Source organism: Ostrinia nubilalis, chromosome 28 (assembly GCF_963855985.1).
Source record: "Ostrinia nubilalis chromosome 28, ilOstNubi1.1, whole genome shotgun sequence".
NCBI lineage: Eukaryota > Metazoa > Arthropoda > Insecta > Lepidoptera > Crambidae > Ostrinia > Ostrinia nubilalis.
This window is the reverse complement of record NC_087115.1, coordinates 7,848,120-7,870,637: the sequence shown is the minus strand read 5'-3', so window position 1 is coordinate 7,870,637 and position 22,518 is coordinate 7,848,120.

The window sequence follows — 22,518 nt, the reverse complement described above, 5'->3', positions numbered from 1 at the left end:
GACTTATTTGTGTAAAAATATATTAAGGCAATAGTGATAAGTGCATTGCGTGCCAAATAAGTGGAAATGGAAGCGAGGTGATCAGTGGTTTTGGGTCTTACAAGTTGACGTATAGAATGATAATGGCGGTGGTGGTGTTAGTGAAAAATAACAAAATGTTTGTGTGAAGACTGGCGAGTGTGTTTGGGATAATTCGCGTAATGCCTTCGGCTGCAAGTGAGTGCATTCCAATTTCTATCATCTCTCATAATTCCCTCGCAATACCTACAAAATTAAATGTCAGTTTGATAACTTCTGAAAAGTTGTCCCGAAAGAAGTGGTTTTGGAGTTGGATGGCTAGTTTTTGGATCATAGCGATGTCCGCAATAGTGTTTCTAGGGCGTCAGAAGGTGTTAGTCAATAGATCTCGTAGCCTTTGGCTGTGGGCGAGTGCTGTTGACATTTCTGTAGTGTCGCAATGAACTGCCTATGTGGGTCACGTCGGGACGAGGTCAGGTGCGCGCGCAGTGACGTCAGGCACCCCTCGTGGTGAACCGCACCCCCTACGTTCACTTTCGGAGTCCTCACGGCTGCCACATGCCCCCGATACGGAAGGGATGAGGCCGGAAGGTATGTAGGGCGGCTGTCATGTAGGCCATGTAGCACAGATGATACATCTTTCATTGACCTCCTTTTTTATTTCAAAACTTAGTGGCCAGTGTGAGGATGATATAAAAGTGAATGTTTTTTTTGCAACTGAAAGTGGTAAACAATACTGGCTAAAAGCAAAAGGAAAAAATTTGGTAACATTTATTTATAAAAGTTAACTATTTACTTCCTTTATCCTGAGACACACAATATAATAATTTATGGATCAAATAAACACCCATAAGATTCAAAATTGCTGATATAACTTGAAATTCAATTCATATAGAGCCTTCAAGCTATTGGCATCAAAAATAAAGGTTGGCCACTAGCATTTTGCATTGCATACATATTAGCAAGTAATGAACCAGTTTGGACAACAAAACTACTGTCTTAGTTCTAAGTTGTTTTGGGGCACGGCTCATATCTTATTTTTATTATTTTGGTGTCTAATAATAACAAAATTGGTTTTCTAATAATAAGCAGTATGGTTAATAAGCACAAGGTGGACCGACAACATCATAAAGGTAGCAGGAAGGCGCTGGACACAGGCCACTATTAATTGATCAACATGGAAATCATTGGGGGAGGCCAATGTTCAGCAGTGGATGTCCTATGGCTGAAATGATGATGCTTATGAGATTCAAAGGTCAATGAACTTTGTTAAACATGGTCTCCCATATTTAGTTTACCACTTCTATGGTGTTGAATAGAGTATTCCATTACTTAGAAAGACACAGTAAAAGTTTAGACTACAAAAAAATCATAGATTAACCTAATTTCAAAATTGACCTGTAAGAAATTTGAAGAAATAAAATTTCTATAACCATAATATTATTGTATAGTCCTATAAGCTTTAACTCATAATGAAGTATTTCCACTAATATCATTAGTATGCAAGACCCGGATATTTTTATTTCTATTTGCTTTTACCTATTTGTGAAACCTTTAATTTCTAAGCATCATTCAATTTTAAGCACTTAATAAGTTTTAAGATAGTCAAATCATTGAAAAAATTGGTGTATGATAAGGGCGATTCTCTGTAAGCTCGTAATCAGCTGTCCCGGCCGATTTTTTCAAAAAGCAATTAAAATATTTAAAAAAAAACACACTCGTAATGAAACTTTAACCCCAAAACTTTACGGGCCCTTTGTTTTTAGAACCATAACTATTTGTAGTTTTTTTCTAGACTCGATTGAAGCCCGAAAAATACAGTCCCCTGGCTGTCCCCATCACTGCATTTCCGCCTAGAAATGAGTTTTACGAAGAAGATATTGAAACTACATACATCTGGCAGCTCATAGCATAAAGAATAATAATGAAATTATATTATTTTCGTAAAACAAGCTCTCATTACCAATTTTATTTATTTAGTAAACTCCTGTAAACTTTGTCCCCAGAATTTTAATACAGTCCCCTGCCAAAAATTTAAATTCATAATATAAAAAAACTATAATAGCTACGATGTTTTTTTTGAGAGAAATGAAATGCAATTGCTATAAAATAGGCAACCTTGCCGAATGCGGCGTTGAGATGCCTATTTTTTTTAGTGTCAGAGCGTCATTTGTGAGGTGAACACGCGCTTCAATCGCCACCACACACAGTCCTCTGATAAGTCATAAATGCATGTTAATTACTTAATAATCTCTAAATAAAGCATAAATTGATATAACATTTATGTCTCAATTGATCGGTAGATTCTTAAAACACTATTTAACATCATTTTCGTAAATATTGTGAAATCTAGCCGAAATACACAGTCCCCTGGCAACAGTCCTCTGCCTGAAATTGCACAAATATGTGCATCAGGTCGCAAGTATTTATTCCTGGTCCATCCTCGGCTTTCCAAATAAATATAAAACACTAACAATGAGGCAGCAAGGTTCTGGAGTAGAGGCTATGTACCGGAAAACGCAGCGAGAGACAAGCGACACCGAGCCACCTTGTGGGTGGACCGACGACCTCATAAAGGTAGCAGAAAGGCGTTGGATGCAGGCCGCTCTACCTACTGTGCGATGTGGAAGTCATTGGGGGAGGGCGGGAGGCCTATGTTCAGCAGTGGACGTCCAGTGCTGAAATGATGTTGATGACTAACAATGAAAAGTGTCAGCTGCTTTTGCAACAGTGGTTCTTGTGAGCATTATAACGGAAAATCTTTAATCTGCTGAACCTGAATTGACCACAAATTCCCCTCAAAGATTTGATGATGAAATAGCAGGAACGGGTGGTACTCGGAATTCAGTGCCTCAGAGGTTAAGGTTAATTTTTGATATGAATGTTTATTAAGGAAAGTTGTTATTTCTGTTAATTTTTTTATAAAGACATTTTGTTTACTATTGATTTGCTATAAAATAATAAATAATTGATCAATTTAAAATGACTTTTTCTTAAAGTATAACAGTCCTCTGTCTCAATTAACAGTCCCCTGTCATGATTTCTTGGAAAATCGCTAATAACTCGGAAAATATTAATAATTTCAGTGGGACTCCTTACCTAACTAAAATAATAGTCAATTTTCTTTGAAATGGATCACGGTTTTTTGGAAAATGTTAAAAATAATTGCCAGGACAGCATTTGTATGGGACCTGTACGAGCTTACAGAGAAATGCCCATAAATAATCACACTTTAATAGCAGGTACCAGACTAGTTAATAGTTATTTGGTTAATTGGTAATTAATTTACTTTTTAATGGTACACTGGTTGCTTGAGGCAGTTGATTCCTTTCGTTAGTTTCAGCCAAATGACGTCCACTGCTGGGCAAAGGCCTCCCCTAAGGAATTCCACAACAACTGATCCTGTGAATTGATTTCTTTAGTGTTATTTTATTTATTTAAGGTAGCAACATAATACAAATCAGTTCTCTAAAATTAATTCAAAAACATAAAAATGCTTCTGATAAGTTAGCTTAAACTAGCGGCCTTCCGCGACTTCGCACGCATGGATCCCGTTTTACTCCCTTAGAGCGGCAATGACCGCTTGAAGCAGTCGGGTTCGACAGCTTCAAGCTGCGACTGCACAGTGAACTGCAGAGTTCTATGGACGCACATACACGAACCGCTCGAGCAGTTGCAACTGATTCGGGCGGTCTACAGCTTGAAGCTGTCGACCCTGACTGCTTCAAGCGGTCCGTGTATTGCCGGCCTTAAGGGTGGAGTTTCGTAAAATCCGTTCTTAGTGAGCACCTACGTTCTAAAAGGAAACCTCATGCAAAATTTGAGACTCCTAGCACTTGTAATTTCTGAGATTTCGTGATGAGTGAGTGAGTCAGTAAGTGACCTTTTACTTTTGTATATTTAGATATGCCAATACTACTTTAGATGCTGACTACACTGAATCTAAAACACACGTTTTGTATGGCCAGCTGTCCCCTTTGTTATTATTGTCACCAGTGAAGCTACGCAGTAAATCATTGATTGGATAAATGGTTCTAGTTGCAGATTCTGACCTTGACTGGTTTTCATACTCTCTTAAATACCAACTCAACATGTCGTTCGTTTGTTTAAGCAAAATGATGTCCACAGCTGGACAAAGGCCTCCTCCAAGGTTTGCCACAATGCACGGTCCTGCGCTGCCCGCATCCAGGCTCTTCCCGCGAGCTTTACCAGATCGTCGGTCCACCTAGTAGGAGGCCTGCCCACGCTACGTCTTCCAGCCCGTGGTCGCCACTCGAGAACTTTTCTGCCCCAACGGCCCAACATACCAACTCAACATGTAAACATTAGATAAATAATTAGTGGCCGCCCGCGACTTCGTGCGCGTGGACTCCGTTTTACCCCCTTGGGGGTAGAATTTTCCAAAATCCCGTCTTAGTGAGCACCTATGTTCTAAAAGTAACCCCCATGCAAAATTTTAGACTCCTAGGACTTGTAGTTTCTGAGATTTCGTGATGAGTCAGTGAGTCAGTCAGTGACCTTTCGCTTTTGTAGATAGACTCATCAATCACCATCTTCATGGACACCTGTATAATTCAGTCCACTTGTGGGAAAATCTGTCTAATTCAGTCCACTCAGTGACACCTGGGCCAGGAATACACTGACAAGAGTTGAAGAGTGACCTATTTCCTTCTTCTCAGAAACTGATTTTTTGTCGAGACAAAAGTGGTACTATTTTAGGTGTATCTACCTATTTTAGCAAAATATCCTTGTGTTACGAGTGTGTGCGAAGGTTCGAACGCGCATTCCTCGGATCAGGAGTCGGCTGATTCAATACCTTCACTATTCAGCTATCGTCGCGTCGGTTGGACAAACAATATAAAATGCGTGATAGTTTTCGTTGCAAAATAACATCTGATACAACTACATAAAAGCCACTGTCTGTTGTCTGTATTTATAGATCGTTTCATCCACGAAGACGCGCCCCACCATTCTTTCGCTAATGTTTGAGTGTTCGTTGCAAAATAACATCTGATATCTACGTAGAAGCCACTGTCTATTGTCTGTATTTATAGTTCGTTTCATCCACGAAGACGCGCCCCACCATTCTTCCGCTAATGTTTAAGTGTTATTGGTACACGTCCGTGAGTGCACACGCACACTACAATAATGACGCTCGGATTGCTCGGATCAAACTCCCCGCACCCCGCGTTTCCCTCGACCAAAAATTGGTGGGGCCCTTCTTCGTACATAAAAAGAACTATAAACAGCAACTTGTACGTCAAAATGTACCTTACGCCGTCGACTTCTTCTTCTCAGTCGGTACACTCTTGTCAGAGTGGTCGTCATCATTTTGAATCACGAATCAGAGTGAGGTTCCTCGTAATACGGCGCCATTCCTCGCGGACTGCAGCTTTCCGGGTACTTTCGCTAACCGAGCACTTAGTTGCGGCCTTGATCTGGTCTGTCCATCTCATTGGTGATCTACCACGTGGTCTGGTGCCCTCAACTTTTCCCTGCACTACGAGACGCTCTATGGAGTCATTACTGCGCCGAGATACATGGCCGAAAAAGGTTAAAATGCGTGACTGAACCGTGGTTGATAGGCGTTGTCTGATGCAGAGTTCTTTTAATATGGAGTTATTGAAACTCGGTCCACGATATTCCCAGCATCCGTCTCCAGCACCACATCTCCAATGCATCAATCTTCTTCCTTTCGGTTTCACGAAGAGTCCCATGTTTCCGACGCATAGATGAAAATGGGGAATATTAGGCAATAAACGAGCCTGGTTTTCGTGGCCTTGGTAATGTTTCTGTTGCCCCAAATCGTCCTCATTTTGTCCATAGCAGACCTAGTGACTGCGTCGACTTAATGTCGTATTTGTTGCAGCGCGGGCGCGTGCGGCTGCGGCGCGGTGATGGCGCGCGCCCCATGAGCCGGCTGCTGTGCTGCCTGTGCCGCCGCCTAGACATGGGCGTCGCGCTGTCGCAGGTACAGGGGACGAGGGTACACAGGTACAGGGGACAAGGGTACAGGGCACGGCTGCTGACAGCTACCGGCCCATGAGCCGGCTGCTGTGCTGCCTGTGCCGCCGCCTAGACATGGGCGTCGCGCTGTCGCAGGTACAGGGGACGAGGGTACAGGGCACGGCTGCTGACAGCTACCGGCCCATGAGCCGGCTGCTGTGCTGCCTGTGCCGCCGCCTAGACATGGGCGTCGCGCTGTCGCAGGTACAGGGGACGAGGGTACAGGGCACGGCTGCTGACAGCTACCGGCCCATGAGCCGGCTGCTGTGCTGCCTGTGCCGCCGCCTAGACATGGGCGTCGCGCTGTCGCAGGTACAGGGGACGAGGGTACAGGGCACGGCTGCTGACAGCTACCGGCCCATGAGCCGGCTGCTGTGCTGCCTGTGCCGCCGCCTAGACATGGGCGTCGCGCTGTCGCAGGTACAGGGGACGAGGGTACAGGGCACGGCTGCTGACAGCTACCGGCCCATGAGCCGGCTGCTGTGCTGCCTGTGCCGCCGCCTAGACATGGGCGTCGCGCTGTCGCAGGTACAGGGGACGAGGGTACAGGGCACGGCTGCTGACAGCTACCGGCCCATGAGCCGGCTGCTGTGCTGCCTGTGCCGCCGCCTAGACAGGGGCGTCGCGCTGTCGCAGGTACAGGGGACGAGGGTACAGGGCACGCCGCCGGGACAACTAGAGTGCCACAGCTGACAGCTTCGGGCCCATGCTGTGCTGCCTGTGCCGCCGCCTAGACGAGGCGCCTATAGTTACGGAGGACACCCGTCTTCACAAGTACAAAAAGACTCATGGGCGCTGTTATACTGGCCGAAACGCGGGAGGTATGCGGCACAGCAACAGAGCACGCTCGTAGGTATTATAGGGGTTCCTACAGGTACAGGGGGACACAGATTCCGTTGGGACAACTACAGAGTGCCACAGCTGACAGCTACCGGCCCATGAGCCGGCTGCTGTGCTGCCTGTGCCGCCGCCTAGACATGGGCGTCGCGCTGTCGCAGGTACAGGGGACGAGGGTACAGGGCACGGCTGCTGACAGCTACCGGCCCATGAGCCGGCTGCTGTGCTGCCTGTGCCGCCGCCTAGACATGGGCGTCGCGGTACGGGGTGCCTAGAGTTAGGCTGGTTTTAGTGTCACGCGGACCGTCCGGTGCGGCTAATTTGTATGAACTTCTAGGGAGCGTTTTAGAGTAATGCGGTCCGGAGGAACCGCTTGCTCCCTAGCAGTTCATACAGATCGGCTGTGCGGAGCGATCCGCACCGACAGTCCGCGTGACACTAAAACCAGCCTTACAGGGGACACAGGTACGAGGTGTCTATATTTACGGGGGACACAGGTCGTACTAACCTCATGGTTATACTGGCAGAAACGCTGGAGATGTGCGTAGATATGCGACACAGCTACGGAGTACGTTCATCAGCACAGGTATGGGGAAGGCTCGCTGGCAAAGGTACGCGATCCTAAAACCGTTCAGGGTAATTCTGCTGGCTGTTGTAGTGGACAATTCGACATTGTCAAACACTGCAGCAAGGAAAAGAAAAAAGCATGAACCACAACAACTGGCGCGAGTGAAGTAGAGCCATTTACCAACCTGGTGGTTATACTGGAACGGAAGATGTGCACGGAATTGAGGCTGCCTTGACAGGTACAGGGTACCCCTGGCGGCAGTTGTAGTGTCCCCTTTGGGACACTGCCAATTTTAAGGAGAAGATAGATCAGGAAGCAATAAAGAATTTGAATTTGAAACTTTATCATTAATTTTTTTTTCTTTTTTTTTTAAGCTTCACAGCCTTACTAAGTTTTCTTTTTGTATGTCAGTCGGTGAATACTCGCCATGTGTATTCGCAAAAACGTATCATTACATTGTGATTGTAATGCACTAGTCTGTACTCTGTACTTATCTTGATCGTTTTGTGTCCGCAGGAGGGCGAGTCGTGCGACGGCGCAGGTCTGCCGGCCGCGCCGCCGACTATGGCGGATGTCATAAGGTGATTACTAAACATATTATGCTTGTATTCACAAACGATACTTGCTTAAGTGAAGCAGAAAATCGAACGCACAGCTCTGTGATTGGTTTGTGGGTCACCATGTGCGTCCACGCGCAATGTGAGACCTCATAGTAATGTTTGTGAATACGGGTAATAGTGTCTGTACCTAACATCTTTATATACCATGTTTAATTGCAAATAAATAATTATGATTATTATTATGATTATCCCAACAGGTATCCTCAAGTCAATTATTCGAACCGAAGCTGAGCCGAGAGGTGTGGTGGAAATAACGAAATTAGTTACTCAAACTACTATTGACGTTGCAATGCCCAATCAGGGTACATGTTTAGCTTTAAGACACTACAATTTAACATCCAATGTACTACAAGATGCAATTAATAAATGAATTATGAATTAAAACACATCTCCTCACCTCTCCGCTTTAGTGAAAACAGGGCCTTACAGGTGTATTAATAGCACATTTTTGCAACAAAACTAAATAAGTCTAATATGCTATTACTGCTGCCCTGTTGACAGCACATCACAGTTTACTAGTGCTTGTTAAACCAAAACATTTTGATTGTAAAATAAAAATCACCCTATTATGAGCCCTGAAAAGCCTCTGTGTTGAGTTCTAAAATGGGCAGAATGGAAACCATACGAAGTTTTAATGTTATCTTTAACGTCAAGAGTTTAATTTTAGCTAATTTTAATTAAAACAATATTGTGTCAATCAAAACACATCTTTTGGTCTTGTCATCATTGCATGCATTAACCCACCACCACCCATGGTTCTTCCTGCCTCACGGCGTACGAACCGAATCTCGGGAGAGCGCGCGGGTACTTGCTCTGGGTTCTTTTCCCCGGGCGCTTTGCTTGACTCCCTACAAATTTCTCTGATCCATGTCTCCATCCCTTCTCATAGTCAATTCTCCCCCTTCTGGGGCTTGACACCATAAATACGGTACTTCGCGTCGGGCTGCTATCGTTGGTAAATGTCATGACTTCTTCTTATAACTTCGCCTGGCACACAACCAGGAGTGCGCGAACTCGCGCAGCGCGATCCAATTACTCATGTATCCAGTTGCATGCATTAATTGTTTGTGTAAAGATGTGTTGTTGGTAGATCTTTGTCAATAAATATAAATACAATCCACAGGGAGAGGAAGAAAAAAGCCGGCGGTGCTGGTCTGGGCACACTGCGCCGCCGGATCGCCGCCGCCGCTCGACGCCCTCGCGACGCCCGTCCTGACAGAGGTGAGTTCAAATTCAAATTCAAATTCTTTATTGCTCCGATGTTGGTATATAAAAGTTCTTACATATAGACATAGACCCAAAACAAGTTCACCAACTTTCCTGATCTGTACCTCTAGCATGAACAACTTTCGTCTTCAAATCGTTTGCGTATTCGACAAAATTCGATACTCAACCTTCGAATTGAACGATAACGTGACAATTTTGATTGTCAAAATAAGTTTAGTGCAACCATTTCTCATACTAAGTTCACTTTACGACGCGTTCACAAGGGCGCTGTTTTGGTCGCAAGCGATTCGAACTCGAAAGTTTTTCGTGCTAGCGTACTGTACCCTAGACCTAATTATCTGTACCCTAAACCCTGTGCCGTACACACTAACTATTCTGATTTAAGTTCTTATGCCATTCGACACAGGTCTGCGAGCCTAGTGCAATAACTACTGCTGCCTTGTATTGTAGGTACCTAGCGTTTTATGAAAATAAATATTTTATTGTTATTTAGTATAAATCAAAACTAAAAACGATGGGCTTGCTTGATAGACTCCTTTATTTATTTTCGCACATTTGACTATTTTTGGCCGTGTGGGGACGGCCGTAAAGAATACAATTCCCCACCGCCAACAGGAGGCGTGTCGTAAGAGGCGACAAAATCCTGTAGCACGAGATGGGCAGCAGCGTCTGCGTGCGAAATTTATAAAAAACTGCGCTCGCCAACTCGCCTGCCAAGCGTGGCGAGTAGTGTCCGACCGAAACTAGTTTTACGACCGAAACCGAAACCGAAAACGAATTTCGGCAACGGTGTCTATTTCGGCCGAAACCGAAACCGAAACCGAAACTTCCTTACAAGGCTAAAATTTTGAGGGAAAAATAAAGAAATGCGAAAATGCACTGCCTGAAAGAATCGCACAACCTACTCCGACTACATGACTAGCCGCGCTATGGAACCGGCTGGAAAGGGGTATCTTTGTTCAACAATAGCTTCGAAAGTAATAGACGTAGACTAATAAATTTACATTCGTTTTGTAGAATAGCTCAAATACTAATAATACAATGCAAATAAAACATACTTTAACGACGTGGTTTTTCTTGTGTTGGAAAATAACTGAAAAAGAAGTGAAAAAAGTAATGTTTTTTTCTACTTAAATCCATTCCTACTCCCTTAAAATGTATGAAACTTGTGTCTGTTTTCTACTTTACTAATAGATCATTTTATCAGCTATCGCATGACATAAAATATTTGCTCATTAGTGTTAAGGTGCCCACGCAGTCACTTGTTTTTGAAGGAAGAGGTGAATTCAAAAAATTAAAAACTTAAAGCCTTGTAATTTTTTGAGAAATGGGTCAAGCAAGCCCCAAAGGACATTGTCAGAAACCGCCTAAAAAACCGCCCAAAAACATTAACCCATCATAATTATTTTCTATTTTTTTTAATACATTAAGCACCCTTTCATTCTAATGGACACTTAAGCATTGAAAAATTAAATAAATAAGTCTTTTAACGTTTATTCTATAATACTATTACAACTTCCGGACGTTTTGGTGCGTGGCATGGTCTAAAACCTATCAAGTTCCATAATTTTTGCCGATAAAATCTGTACGAGGCATTACCGTACTTTATTGCTGGGAGTCCATGTATAGTGATGTTCCTGCGGCCATCATAGACAATAAAATATCGATTTTGAAAATAAAATAAATCGATTAAACTGCTTTGAAGACTAGATTTGCGTTAAAAGCTAAAAAGATATTGACAGTTTGACACTATTACAAGAAGATATCTAAAGTGTCCAACTGGTCGAAGGTCGTAAATAAAATAAAAATAATTAGGACCATAAACTGATATTCATGGTATCATAACTGTAAAAGTGTCAGAATCCGATGTTGAATCCAATGCCAGTTGAAGTGTGAGAAACATATATATTTGTTTTTTATGTGACAGGAGGCAAATGAGCAGACGGATCACCTGATATCAACCTAGTATAGTTGCCAGTCTCTCATAATCTATGCCAATGAGGGTTTTCGCGATTGAAAAATCCGCCAGATGGCAATACGTAGACGTGAGGTCCAAATGCTGCATGATTGGTTATTTTTGACATGACATTGACAGATATCCACCAATCATGCAGCATTTGGACCTCGCGTCTACGTATTGCCATCTCGCGGATTTTTCAATCGCGAAAACCCTCATTCATAGCACATGTATAATAATAGACCAAATGAACTTTTATAGATTGTGAAAGAGAAGATAAAGATTTTATTATTTTATTAAAATCTTGCCACGAGGTAGTTTTTCAGTAGAAACCAGGATTGGATAATCGCTACAGGCAAGTATCAGAACATTTTATAAATATTTTTAATCGATTATATCCATGTGAATCGTTTTAATAAATTGTCATTTTACTTTTTCAATTAAAACTTTTTCAATCCCTAGTCTTGTCAAACTGTCATAATGTCAACAAATTATAAATGTCACGTCAGTTGACTCAATTTCAGTCTTCTGTGCGTTTATTGTATTTTTATTTCAATGAAATAGTGCTAAAGGGTTAGTACTAAAACTGAAAGCCTTTTTTCAGAAAGAAAACCAATGTGGTGCCCTTATTATTCATGCTGTTTGAAAGTTACAAGTCAGTGATACAGAGTTGCCGACATTATAACTCCGTAGTGATACCATACCAAAGAAGAAGTTTTCCTAAACACTTGTGTTGTTTTTATATGTGATCGAATAAAAAGGATTAATTCTACTGCTCAAATGGAATAACTTATCCCAAGAGACCGAATATAAAAAAAACCTCTCCATAGAAATTATCACCATCACGAGGATGTGAATTTTTTTGAGAATTTGATATTGGTCCTGTAAGAAAAGTAGTTGTATTTCAGTAGTAGAATCAACCCTTCTTGTTTCATCAGCAAGAGTAACTATAAAAACGCCCTGTAGGTAGGTATTATTAAGCTGAAGAGTTTGTTTAGTGTCAAAGACTGTCACACAGTGTAACTTAAATTGGCATATTATGATAATGAACATAAAAACTTAAATAAATATTTATGTTAATATTTTTTCTATTTATTTATTTTCCCAAAGCTTCACAGTGACAGCTGAAACAGCAATACTGTTAACAAAACAGTAAAACTAAACTTGGAACAAACTGTTACAAATATGAGGGGTTTAATATTTTACAAATTAAAATAAAACCGCATGTTGCTTTACTTTCTCGTATAGGTAATAAATGTAATTAATGGCTAGATTATTAATGTTACTTTGTTACCCTCAATAGTGAGGAAATCTTATAAAATGGTAACCCTGATTTTTATTGTCATTCAAGTGCTCTTTCTTCGCATAGGCTTCTGTGATTTGGCCAAGGGCCACACACATTGCGATAACATTATGCGACATTGATTTGACAGCAGCGGAGTGAAGTCTTGCGACTATGCAAAATGATACCCTGTAATCGTAGCGCATACAGACATAGACGGGGCGGGGCACATAGCTCGTAGAGCTGATGGCCGCTGGGGCAGGAAAGTTCTTGAGTGGCGACCACGAGCCGAAAGACGTAGCGTGGGCAGGCCTCCCACTAGGTGGACCGACGATCTGGTGAAGGTCGCGGGAGGTGCCTGTATGCGAGCGGTGCAGGATCGGTCTTCGTGGAAATCCTTGGGGGAGGCCTTTGTCCAGCAGTGGACGTCTTTTCGGCTGAAACGAACGAACGAACGATACGTATTACCACTATTTACCAGACATTACTATTTATTGCATACTCGCCGGATTACACGTAGGAGCACGCGCGTAACAGCTTCGGCCTTGCATTATTATAAGATCTTGTTCCGCCCTTTTACGAACTTCCTCAGTGAGGATATCCCCGCCGAATTCTATGATGAACCTATCAAAAGTCATATTCTGCAATGTCAACCCACCACAAGGTGGACCGACGACCTGATAAAGGTAGCGGGAAGGCGCTGGATGCAGGCCGCTACCAACCGTGCGATATGGAAGTCATTGGGGGAGGCCTATGTTCAGTAGTGGACGTCCTGTAGCTGAAATGATGATGATGATGAAGAAATGAATGAAAATGACAAATCTTCGAACGTGTATAATACCGTGCCAAAGTAATCATATAATTTTGGCACCTTAATAACTATTGCCGTTTTTGTTGTAAAGATCATGCAGCGCTACTTGCGGATATTATTGGAAAGAAAACTATGTGGGCTCTAGATCTGAAGCCGCTTTAACGAACACGAAGTGCTCATACAATGCGGCGTATTTTCTTCCAGTCTTTAGTCAGGACTTTAGTCGAATTAAAACCCCGGTTGAACGTGATATAGCCGCACTAGAATACGATGCTTTTTTGCATAATCGCAAGACTTCGTTCCGGTGTCGACCGAATGTTATCATGATGTATGTGGCCCAGGGGTTACCGTAGCCGCTAAGGTTTGAAACTTCTTGCTTAAAATATTGTAGTCTTTGGCATAGACTACGATGGTAGTCATGGAGATAGGAGTTTGTTATCTCGTGTCAGATGTAAATGGTGAAAAGAAAACTCATGATTCGTGGTATTTTTATGTAATATGTAGGTATTTTATAAAAGTGGAACCCCGAGTGATCTCCAAAACCCATTCTATTATTATATACGATTCGGCTTCGATATCTATAATACAATAGGAGTTTATTTCATGTGTCAGATGACAAGGGTGGAAACAACCTACGATTCATGTTGTTTATTTACGTGCAATATGTGGGCATATTGTAAAAGTGGAATGCCGAGTTGTATTTCTAAAACTTGTTCTATTATTTTATACTATTTGGCTGCGACTCGGCGTGACGACAATACAAAACATTTTTCGCGAATCGGTGTTCATACATTCACACAATACATTAGACGCCATGTTGTCATAAACGACATATTATAAAATCGCTGTGATTTAATATTCTTAATCATTAATTTTATGGCAAGTGTCCATCAGGAATCATTGTTCTTACACACAGAATCGTATTATTTCGCTTTCGGGTAGCAATATGTCAAAATTGTTGGTTCTTTAGGCGAACAATGTATGGAGAACGAACATTGTCCTTTGAAGTATTTTCATCGATAAAATTGACCATAGATCACGCCCTTAAAGTTCGATCACTACATGCCCGGACACATTGTATAATACTATAAATTAAGTATAAACTATGATCGTAATGCACATTCGGTTTCGGTCGTAGTTTCGGCAAGTTTGCCGCCGAAAACGAAACTAAACCGAAACTCGTGTTTTTACCGAAACTCAACCGAAAACGAAACCGAAACCGAACATTCGGTCGGACACTAGTGGCGAGTATCGGCAATGATCCCCCCAATGAGGAACACAACAGCGACCAGGCCCCCAGTCTCCGGTGGCCCCGCAGTTCCTGGCTACGGTAGCGGTCAGGGTAGCAGCGGGGCGGGGGGTGCTAAGAATCTCCGGAGGCGGACTGGCTACCCACACCAACGACGACTGGCCCTGGTAACGCATAATATACGCACATTGAGGACTGACGAAAGGATCACAGAGTTGGAAGACGAACTGAGTAGGTTGCGATGGAGTATAATGGGACTATCGGAAGTCCGACGAGAGGGCGAGGACACGATCACTCTAAAATCCGGCAACCTACTCTACTACCGGGAGGGCGAACAACTGTCCCAAGGTGGTGTCGGGTTTCTCGTCCACAAGTCCCTCATTAACAACATCATCACCATCGGAAGTGTGTCGAGCAGGGTTGCTTACCTGATACTCAGAGTATCCAAAAGATACTTGCTGAAGGTAATTCAGGTATACGCACCGACCTCTACACACCCAGATGAGGAAGTAGAGGCTATGTATGAGGACATAAGTAGGGCCATACATACTACTAAAACCTACTTCAATGTTGTTATGGGGGACTTCAACGCGAAGCTGGGCATGCGAAGTGATGATGAGCTGAGAGTGGGGCAATTTGGATGTGGGCAACGGAACCCCAGGGGGCAGAGGCTGGCCGAATTTCTGGAGAAGGAAGACCTCTTTGCGATGAACTCCTTCTTCCAGAAGCCGCCTCATAGGAAGTGGACATGGATGAGTCCCGATGGTTCTACGAAAAATGAGATTGACTTCATCATGACCACAAAGCGACGAATATTTAGTGATGTCTCCGTGATCAACAGGGTGAAAACCGGTAGTGATCACCGAATGGTCAGAGGCATACTAAATATTAACGTCAAGCTAGAAAGGTCCCGTCTGATGAAGTCTACGCTCCGACCCTACAATTCCCATATCCACTGCCCCGAGAGCTTTCAGCTCGAGTTGACAAATCGCTTTGCATGCCTGGAAAACTGCGAGTCAGTGGATGAGATCAATAACGGGTTCGTAGAAACTGTCCAGGCGGCTGGGCTTAAATTCTTTAGACCTCGTCGTAAAGACAAGCCGCAAAAGCTCACCGACCACACCCTCAACCTCATGGCAGAACGACGTGCAATGACGCTGCAGTCCTCCGTTGACGCTACGGCATATAGGCAGCTCAATAGACAGATAAGGAAGTCCTTGCGACATGATATTCGCAACTTTAATACTAACAGTATTAAAGAGGCGATAGAGCGGAACCAAGGCTCCAAAGTGTTCGCAAGAGACAACTCTATTGGGCAAAGCCAGCTGACGAAGCTAACGACGGCGGACGGTAGTGTAACGTCAACAAAAGCCGAGGTTCTAGGTGAGATCGAGAGGTTTTATGGACAGCTATATACCTCGGTCACCAAACCCGTTGATAGCTCAACTTCAGATCCAAGAGCTAAGCTAACTCGACACTATACCGAAGATATCCCGGACATCAGCCTATACGAGATTAGGATGGCTCTCAAACAGCTAAAGAACAACAAGGCACCGGGTGATGACGGAATAACATCGGAGCTTCTGAATGCGGGTGGAACACCGATACTGAAAGCCCTTCAGAGACTCTTTAACTCCGTCCTACTCCAGGGAACTACGCCAGAGGCATGGAACAGAAGCGTGGTGGTGCTCTTCTTCAAGAAAGGTGATAAGACCTTGCTGAAGAATTACAGACCCATCTCGCTTCTGAGTCATGTCTACAAACTGTTTTCGAGAGTCATCACGAACCGTCTCGCGCGTAGGTTCGATGACTTCCAGCCTCCCGAACAAGCCGGATTCCGAAAAGGTTATAGTACCATAGACCACATCCATACGCTGCGGCAGGTTATACAGAAGACTGAGGAGTATAACTTGCCACTATGCTTGGCGTTCGTGGACTATGAGAAGGCCTTCGATTCGATTGAGACTTGGGCAGTGTTACAATCTCTCCAGCGGTGCCGTATTGACTATCGGTATATCGAGGTGCTGAAGTGCTTGTACAAAAACGCCACCATGTCGGTCCGAGTACAGGAGCAGAGCACGAGGGCGATTCCACTGCAGCGAGGCGTTAGGCAGGGAGATGTTATATCTCCGAAACTGTTCACCGCTGCATTGGAAGACGCTTTCAAACTCCTGGAATGGAAACGATTCGGCATAAACATTAATGGCGAGTACATCACTCACCTTCGGTTTGCCGACGATATTGTGGTCATGGCAGAATCGTTAGAAGATCTTGGCACAATGCTCGAAGACCTTAATCGAGTTTCCCAACAGGTAGGCCTGAGGATGAACATGGACAAAACGAAGCTTATGTCGAATGTCCATGTTACGCCCTACCCAGTTTCAGTTGGGAGCTCAATTCTCGAGATTGTCGACAAGTATGTCTACCTCGGACAAACGATTCAGCTAGGTAGGTCCAATTTCGAGAAGGAGGTCAATCGTCGAATCCAACTCGGCTGGGCAGCGTTCGGGAAACTACGCAACATCTTTTCGTCCAAATTACCTCAATGCCTGAAGACTAGAGTGTATAACCAATGTGTGTTACCAGTGATAACTTATGGCTCGGAAACGTGGCCTCTCACTATAGGCCTTATACAGAAGCTCAAAGTTGCACAGCGTGCTATGGAGAGGGCTATGCTTGGTGTTTCTTTGCGAGATCGAATCAGAAATGAGGAGATCCGTAAACGAACCAAAGTCGCTGACATAGCCCGACGGATTAGCAAGCTGAAGTGGCAATGGGCAGGGCACATAGTACGCAGAACTGACGGCCGATGGGGCAGAAAGGTTCTGGAATGGAGGCCGCGTACCGGAAAACGCAGCGTGGGACGTCCACCTACAAGGTGGACCGACGACATCGTAAAGGTAGCAGGGAAGCGCTGGACGCAGGCCGCTACCAATCGATCAACATGGAAAGCATTGGGGGAGGCCTATGTTCAGCAGTGGACGTCCTATGGCTGAAATGATGATGATGATGATGATGATTTGACTATTTTTAGTCAGCATCGAATAGTTTGTGACACCCAAAGTAGCCAAAAAGATCGCAACACGTCTTTGTTACAATTGAAATAAGATTCCGGAGGTCCGTTCGTTTCAGCCAAATGACCTCTGGTCTGGTGGACAAATCCCCCAAGGATTTCCATAACGATCGGTTCTGTGCTTCCCGCATCATGCTACTTTCAGAGATCTTCACCAAATCGTCGGTCCATCTAGTGGGGAGCCTGCCCACACTACGTCTTCCGACCCTTTGAGTGGGCCACTGGGTGTTACTACACTTATTTATTTCAAATTCAAATTGTGTTTATTGTGAAATCACAGGTACATAAGTTAGGTCATAAAAGTGTAATAAATCAGCTGTGTTCCGCCGCATGGGCATACAATAATGGAAAGATACGGGATTGGTCAAATTACATTTTAAGAAATTGATAGGTAGTAAAACAAGTTGATATTTACGAACTAAAGTACGGCCAACTAGCAGCGATACAAAAGGTCGATTCGACTGTCGAACTGACTATCTATTGTCTCTTCCCATCTTGTGTATTTGTCGTAATGTCTCGTTCTCCCGCCAAAATATGTCAAAGTCAAACCCCTGCTATTCCAAATTACCATGACATTGGGTTTGTTTACATTTGGTATCGCTTCTCGTTGGCCGTACTTTATTTTACTCAATTGTACCTGTGCTGTCGTTCAGGATGCGAACACGCCCGCTTCATCCGCACGGTGGTCGGCTCGTGGCGGCTGGCGGAGGTGTTCCTGTTGTGTGCCGACTTAGAAGCGGGCGCCGCGTTAAGAGACCTCGTCACACAGGCCGAGTTAGCGCGCGAGCCCGCCGCGGCGTTGCACGCGGACCTGCACAGAGCTTATAGCGAACGGTAAGGGCTTATTCTTAACGCAGTCACTCAACGCGCGCTTGGAAGGAGATAAGAAGACGGGAGATAACAAAAAATGAAGGAAAAGGGAAGGAATCATTTAGCTTTCGCGTCGCTCAGTATTGTGTACTTAGAAGCGGGCGCTGCGGCGAGACCTCGTCACGCAGGCCGAGTTGGCGCGCGAGCCCGCTGCGGCATTGCACGCCGATCTGCACAGAGCTTATAGCGAACGGTAAGGGCTTATTCTTAACGCAGTCAACCAACGCGCTCGAGTAATGAGACCTCAGAGTGGTAGGGGCACTGTTTTTACTCGGTGACACGCGCTTGCGTTAAAGAGATACGAGAGAAGAAAGCTGTTAGTAATTGGTTTTTCTAGTCCAGAGTCAAAGTGCGGGGGTTTCTGTAACGCATGCAACTGTAAAATTCACGGCACGTTTTTTCTAGCAGTTGGGAACCCCCCGCATACTGTATGTCGACCAAGTTATGGATTGATAAGTCAATATTGCTGTTTTAAACTCATTCACACCAGAAACCAACTAACAACTAAGTGCAATGTGTTTCTTTAATTTTAATTTCTGCACACAAGTATAAAATTCTTTTTATGATGTCGTCGATCCACCTTGTGGGTGGACGTCCCACGCTGCGTTTTCCGGTACGCGGCCTCCACTCCAGAACCTCGCTGCCCCATCGGCCGTCAGTTCTGCGTACTATGTGCCCTGCTCATTGCCACTTCAGCTTGCTAATCCGTCGGGCTATGTCAGCGACTTTAGTTCGTTTACGTATCATCATCTAGACATCATATACTAGCAGTGGACGTCCTGTGGCTGAAATGATGATGATGAAATTAATTTCAACTCTATACTAGAGATGGGTTATACTAGGTAAATTTGATACTAGGTGCACCTATTCCTAGTATTTATTAATACCCGATCCAAATACCTATTCCACCTAGTACGTAGTAATTTAGCATACTTGACGCGACTAGTGCGGACTAATCCACGTAATATGACTTTAAAATACATTTTTTTTTTAAAAGATACAACCGTAGTATGAATAATGCAATTTGAAATCCCAACTAATATTATAAATGCGAAAGTAACTCTGTCTGTCTGTCTGTCTGTCTGTCTGTCTGTCTGTTACGCTTTCCCGCTTAAACCTCGCAACCGATTTTGATGAAATTTGGCATAGAGATAGTTTGAGTCCCGGGAAAGAACATAGGATAGTTTTTATCCCGGTTTTTGAAACAGGGACGCGCGCGATAAAGTTTTTCTGTGACAGACAAAATTCCACGCGGGCGAAGCCGCGGGCGGAAAGCTAGTTGAATAATAATTCCTCCCTTCATACTTCAACAGGCTTAGGACTGTCAACTTAAAAGTTGGCGTATTGAAAAGATATCAATTTCATAAAAATATTTACATATTTTTTCTTATTTACATGAATATGGTTTGACTACGTTTGTGTGCGTTTGCTTCGTCGCGCTCAAATTTGTTTGGTCAGACAGAGACGGAGTGAATCTCTACGTTCGCACATAAGCTTAGCGAGAAATACTAGGTGCGCGTAATACACGACTACGGATTACGCAATAACAACCTCTATTACTTTGACGGTAGGGTCGGAAATCGTGTAATTTATAAAATACTAGGTGGATCAAGTATTTAAAAAATTGGAACAGGTGCCGCCTAGTACTGTAAAATACCTAGTGTGTGGATCTGTTCTAGTAAATACGTCTCATCTCAACTCTATACGCCCGCAGGTGGTGGTGTGACGTAGAGCTGGTGGGCGCGGGCTGGTCGGTGCGCGCGCACCGCGCCGTGCTGGCCGCGCGCTGCACCTACTTCCGCGAGCTGCTGCAGCGGTACCCGCCGTGAGTACCCTCGCTGTACCCCCGTAGTGTACCCTCGTGTACCCCACTAGCCTGTACCCCCGCTGTACCCCCTACCCCCGTTGTGTACCCTACTTCCCCCATTGTGTACCCTCGCTGTACCCTAGCCCCGTAGTGTACCCTCGCTGTACCGTCGTGTACCCCACTAGCCCCGATGTGTACCCATCTTCCCCCGTCGTGTACCCCATAGGCCCCGATGTGTACCCATCTACCCCCGTCACCCCACCCCATGTCAGTGACCGCGCCGTGCTGGCCGCGCGCTGCACCTACTTCCGCGAGCTGCTGCAGCGGTACCCGCCGTGAGTGTACCCTCGTTGTACCCTCTACCCCCGTTGTGTCCTTGCTCGGCTCTCCGTATCGCATCCAGCATCTTCTGTCGAGCTTCGTCATAGAGGTTACATTCCCAAAGTGCGTGATCGCGGCTCTCTTCGACTTCCTCGCCGCATGGGCATAGTGCAGACTCGCACAGCGTCATCCTGTTTATCACCAGGACCTCACGAGTAAACTGGATCGCGCTGCGCGAGTTCGCGCACTCCTGGCACACAATCAGGCGAAGTTATGAGAAGAAGTGATGACATTTATCAACGATAGCAGCCCGACGCGAAGTACCGTATTTGTGGTGTCAAGCCCCAGAAGGGGGAGAATTGACTATGAGAAGGGACATGGTTCAGATAAATTTGTAGGGAGTCAAGCAAAGCGCCCGGGGAAAGATGCCCAGAGCAAGTACCCGCGCGCTGTCCCGAGATTCGGTTCGTACGCCGTGAGGCAGGAAGAACCATGGGTCGTGGTGGGTACCCCCATTGTGTACCCCATGTCAGTGACCGCGCCGTGCTGGCCGCTCGCTGTACCTACTTCCGCGAGCTGCTGCAGCGGTACCCGCCGTGAGTACCCTCGCTGTACCCCCGTAGTGTACCCTCATTGTACCCTCGTTGTACCCCACTACCCCCGTCGTGTACCCCGCTACCCCCGTCGTGTACCCCACTACCCCGGTCGTGTACCCCATGTTAGTGACCGTGGAGCTGGTCTACTTCCGCGCGCTGCTGCAGCGGTACCCGCCATGAGTGTACCCTCGCTGTACCCCCGTTGTGTACCCCATGTTTGTGTCTCTCCTGACAATGTACACTGGCCCAATCAGAAGCCTAAGTGAACTTGCCCGGATCGGAACTAAATATAAATATTTATTGGCACTTTAAACTTTAATAATTTGCAAAAAGATACCTAATTGGAAAAATAGTCTTAGAAACCCCTAAACCATTTTAAAAGACCTATCCAACGATACCCCACACAATGGGGTAGAAGATAAAAAAAACCGGCCAAGTGCGAGTTGGGCTCGCACACCGAGGGTTCCGCCGTACAAACGTAGCGGTTTACAATTTATGACGTATTAAATCAAATTACTTACTTGATTCCGTTGCGAGTAGTGGCGAATTTCAAAATATGCGGTATGATTATTCTTTATTTATTTATTTTTCCTATATTTGCATTATAGGTAGGTACCTACCTCAGCGTTTTGAATTTTTGCGTTGATTTAGAATTTCTCACAGTTTAGAGGCAATCTAAATATATAAAAGGAGAAACTGACTGACTGACTGACAGATCAACGCACAGCCTAAACGGCTAAACGTAGGCACTTGAAATTTGGAAGGGACGTAGCTTAGGTACCGTAGAGGTGCACTAAGAAAGGAATTCCCGAAATTCCCACGGGAACGGGAATTAGCGGGAAAAACGGGATTCACGCGTACGAAGTCGCGGGCGGCCGCTAGTTAGATTTAAGAAGTGTTTGATATGAATTTCAACTTTAATATCTCTACGCGTTCATGTGAAAAAGGGTAGGTAGTAAGTTTATAATTATTAAAAAAATATTTTATGTCAAGTAAGCAAAAATAATATTTTAAATTTTATATAACTTCAAATTTAACATTTTCGCAATTTTTCCTTTATCTGTACTATATAACGTTGCTTCGTGCCGAATTTCAAGATTCTGAGTTCACAGGAAGTACCTTGTAGGTTTTGATTCCCTAGCGTGTGACGGAAATTCGTCTAAGGTGTCGGTATAAACTGCTGTATCTTTTGATCGCGTTAACTTAGAAGTTTGATTTTTTTACTTCTTAAAGGGACAATAGATCTAGGTATTTGGTATAAATTTCAATTTGATAC